This window comes from Bison bison, unplaced genomic scaffold (assembly GCF_000754665.1).
Source record: "Bison bison bison isolate TAMUID 2011002044 unplaced genomic scaffold, Bison_UMD1.0 scf7180017853138, whole genome shotgun sequence".
NCBI classification, from domain to species: domain Eukaryota; kingdom Metazoa; phylum Chordata; class Mammalia; order Artiodactyla; family Bovidae; genus Bison; species Bison bison.
In genome coordinates this window covers 108,506-113,557 of record NW_011483711.1, presented here as the reverse complement: position 1 = coordinate 113,557, position 5,052 = coordinate 108,506, and positions in this window count along the sequence as shown.

Below are 5,052 nucleotides of genomic sequence, written 5' to 3'. Positions count from 1 at the left end.
AAAGTGCTATGTTCTGCCCAGAGTGACTGTCATGTGAGTGACTTGGGTGATGCCAAGAACTCTGCTTTTCTATTACATGAAAGTTGGAATTTGAGGGGGAATGTTGCACATTCAAGATAACACAAGAAAATTTAGCCTTTCCAGCATCTCACCTTCTTTAAAGCACTGGTTTTCTCTAGTTTGTCCGCTTGGAGAATGCAAGGGTTTTTAGTCTTCCTTCTCATTATTTTAGCAAGAATTTATGAAATATAAAATACGTGTTATATGACACAGCAACTTTGTATTTCCTGAGCATTTTTACATGCTACTTATGATTTTACTCGAAATACATTGCGTTTTAAAGTCATGATAACTTGGAATCATCCAGTGCTATTTTCTGTATAGCGATAATGAGAATTATTATAGTCATGGACATGGTTAATAGATTAAAACACTTTATAGTTCCATTTAACTTTATTTTTCCACAAGTGAAATATGTTTACTGAATCATGTACTAAGTAACAACACATCTGTTATTTCTAATTTTTTGAAGTTGTAATAAGAAAGCATCACGGTCATCCAAGTCTATGCCCCAGCCAGTAATGCTAAAGAAGCTGAAGTTGAATGGTTCTGTGAAGACTTACAAGACCTTCTAGAACTAACCAAAAAAAAAAAAAAAAGATGTCCTTTGCATTGTAGGGGATTGGGATGCAAAAATAGGAATTCAAGAGATACCTGGAGTAATAGGCAAGTCTGGCTTTAGAGTACAAAATGAAGAAGGGCAAAAGCTAAGAGAGTTTTATGAAGAGAACACACTGGTCATAGCAAACACCCTATTCCAACAACACAAGAGACAGCTCTACATAAGGACATCACCAGAAATTAACTGAAATTAACTGATTATATTCTTTGCAGCCAAAGATGGAGAAGTTCTATTTAGTGAGCAAAAACAAGACCAGGAGCTGACTATGGCTAGGATCATGAACTCCTTATTGCAAAATTCAGGCTTAAACTGAAGAAAGTAGGGGAAACCACTGGGCCATTCGGGTATGATCTAAATCAAATCCCTTATGATTATACAGCAGAGGTGACAAATAGATTCAAGGGATCAGATCTGGTAAACAGACAGCCTGAAGAACTATAGACAGAGGTTTGTAACACTGTACAGGAGGCAGTGACCAATACCGTCCCAAAGAAAAGGAAATGCAAAAAGGCAAAATGAGGAGGCCTTACAATAGCCAAGGAAAGAATAGAAGTGAAAGGCAAATGAGAAAGGGAAAGATATACCCATTTGAATGCAGAGTTCCAAAGAATAGCAAGGAGAGATAAGAAAGCCTTCTTAAGTGAACAATGCAAAGAAATAGAGGAAAACAATAGAATGGTAGAATGGGAAAGACTAGATTTCTTCAAGAAAATTAGAGATACCAAGGGAACATTTCATGCAAGGAAGGGCACAATAAAAGACAGAAATAGCAAGGACCTAACAGAAGCAGAAGATATTAAGAAGAGGTGGCAAGAACACACAAAAGAACTGTACAAAAAAGGTCTTAATGACAGGGATAAGTATGATAGTGAGGTCACTCACTTAGAGCCAGACATGCTAGAGTGTGAAGTTAAGTGGGCCTTAGGAAGCATTACTACAAACAAAGCTAGTAAAGGTGATGGAATTCCAGCTGAGCTATTTCAAATCCTAAATGATGATCCTGTGAAACTGCTGTACTCAATACGTCAGTAAATTTAGAAAACTCAGCAGCGGCCACAGGACTGGAAAAGGTTAATTTTCATTCCAATCCCAAAGAAGGGCAATGCCAAAGAATGTTCAAACTACCACACAATTGCACTCATTTCACATTGTACCAAGGTAATACTCAAAATCCTTCAAGCTAGGTTTCAACAGAACATGAACCAAGCAAACTGAGAACTTCCAGATGTACAAGCTGGATTTAGAAAAAACAGAGGAACCAGAGATCAGTTTTCCAACATCCATTGGATTATAGAAAAAGCAAGAGAATTCCAAAGAAACATCTACTTCTTCTTCACTGACTACGCCAAAGCCTTTGACTGTGTGGATAACAACAAACTGTGGAAATTTCTTCAAAAGATTGGAATACCAGACCACCTGACCTGCCTGCTGAGAAACCTGTATGCAGTTATAACTAGACATGGAACAATGGACTGGTTCCAAATTGGGAAAGGAGTACACCAAGGCTGTATATTGTCACCCTGCTTATTTAACTTATATGCAGAGTACATGATGTGACATGCCAGGCTGGATGAAGCACAAAGTGGAATCAAGATTGCTGGAAGAAATATCAATAACCTCAAATATGCAGATGATACCACCCTTACGGCAGAAAGTGAAGAAGAACTAAAGAGCCTCTTGATGAAGGTGAAAGAGAAAAGTGAACAAAAATGGTTTAAAACTCAACATTCAAAAAAATATTTCATGGCATCTGGTCCCATCACTTCATGGCAAACAGATGGGGAAGCAATGGAATCAGTGAAAGACATTATTTTCTTGGGCTCCAAAATCACTGTGGATGGTGACTGCAGCCATGATATTAAAAGACACTTGCTCCTTGGAAGAAAAGCTATGACAAACCTAGACAGTACTTTGCCAACAAAGTTCTGTATAGTCAAGCTATGGTTTTTCCAGTAGTCATGTATGGATGTGAGAGCTGGACCATAAAGAAGATTGAGCATTGAAAAACTGATGTCTTTGAACTGTGGTGTTGGAGGAGGTTCTTGAGAGTCCTTTGGACTACAAGGAGATCAAACGAGTCAATCCTAAAGGAAATACTCATTGGATACTGATTGGAAGGACTGATGCTGAAGCTGAAGCTTCAATACTTTGGCCACCTGCTGGGAAGAGCCAACTCACTGGAAAAGACCCTGATGCTGGGAAAGACTGAAGGCATGAGAAGAGATGAGGACAACAGTGGACAAGATGGTTGGATGGCATCACCAACCCAATGGACATGAGCAAACTCCGGGAGATGGTGAAGGACAGGGAAACCTGGCATGCTGCCATTCATGGGGTTGAAAAGAGTTGGACATGACTGAGTGACTGAACAACAACTCTTTCTCCAAATGTATGTGTGAGCTGAGATCTCACTATTTTAAGAGACCTAATATGACCCAGAGACATCCCCTCTATCACCCCTTTAAGACACATTTCCTCCAGTTTTAGAGACAAAAATAAATAAATAAATAAATAAACAGAGGGGGGGAAAAGCAGTGACTTTTATAATTAGCCCTGTTGTTATTTTCTCACTGTTGATCATCACTTGTTTACTCATTGGCAATGAGCAACCCAAACCCAAACAATGACCTTAGGATAGCAGTCATATAGGCATTGACTCTGGAGGAGGCATGTGGGAATTCTTCAGAAGATCTTGCTGATTCTTCTCACTGCACAGTTCCCTGACCTAGGAGGCTTGACTCCCATTCACACTCTTATATCCCGCCTCTTCTCCAATCCCAGCAGCACCCTCTCTGCTCTAGTTGCAGAGAAACCTAACAACCTCCTTGCATGTGACAAATGGGTGCTAAGTCACTTGAGTCATGTCTAACTCTTTGCAACTCTATGGACTGTGTAGCCTGCCAGCTACAGGGATTCTCTGGCAAGAACACTGGAGTGGGTTGCCATTTTCTCCTCCAGGAAATCTGCCCAACCTGCATCTCTTATGTCTCCTGCATTGACAGGCAGGTTCCTTACCACTAGTGCCACCTGGGTGTGTCCAAACCAGGTCTCTACCAAGATGACCAATTGACTTCTCCCCAGAAATTCACATACCCTTGCCATACCAAATAGGAATTAAACAGCCTGCTGTTTTTCTACCATCCCATCTTCCACCCTGTCAGCTTTTCCAGTTCTTCTCTTTCTGGTCCTGAGAGGCATAGGAGAAAGATCAGAAAGTCTACTGCTAAAGCAGAAGTCCAGCAAAGAAATAATATCTGCCCCTTTTGCTTGCAGACATCCATCCTCTGTTTATTGTAAGTGCTGCTCTTAGGACCCCATTCATTTTGGATTCTACAAAAAGAAAGTAACCCTTCCTTCCCCACAAAAAGAAAAGGAAATGTTGTCCTACCATGAACACTAAATTCTCAATATGGCCCAAAAACCCCTTCCCATTGGTTTAAGCCCTCAATTTTTTATATAACCAAGGAAGGAGCAGTGATAACTAACAGTTGTATCATAGGTCTCCTCTCTTACTAAGTCTTGCAAAGGGTGCCTGATGCCATTAATGGTAGAGATTATCAAATGGGTATTTATGTTGTGGAAAACAATATGAAAGCTCCTCAAAAAGCCAAAAATAGAACTACCATTTGATTCAGCAATATCATTTCTGGGTATAAGCTTAAAGGAAATGAAAGTAGAATATGAAGAGATTTATACAATCCTATGTTTACTGCAGCATTATTAAGAATAGCCAAGAAATGGAAATAATCTAAGTGTCTATCAACAGATAAATGGATAAAGAAGATGTTATATGTGTGTGTGTATCTGTGTGTATGTATAAAATGGAATATTATTCATCCACAAGAAAAAGGACAACCTGCCTGCCATTTTCAAAAATAAGGATGGATTTTGAGCACCTTATGCTAAGTGAGGTAAGTCAAACAGAGAATAACAAATACCGTGTGATGTCACTTTTATATGAAATCTATAAAAGCCAAACTCTTAAAATCAGAGAGTAAAATGATGATTACAAGAAATGGGAGGTGGGGTGATAGGACAAATATTGTTTAAGGGTACAAACTTTCAAATAGTAGTAAATAAATCCAAGAGATCTAAAGCATAGTAGAGTGAATATGAACAACAACATTGTATTATAATCATTACACCTCCTAAGAGACTAGAGGGAGAAGGCAATGGCACCCCACTCCAGTACTCTTGCCTGGAAAATCCCATGGACAGAGGAGCCTGGTAGGCTGCAGTCCATGAGGTCGCTAAGGAAGCAACTTCACTTTCACTTTTCACTTCCATGCATTGGAGGAGGAAATGGCAACCCACTGCAGTGTTCTTGCCTGGAGAATCTCAGGGACGGGGAAGCCTGGTGGGCTGCCATC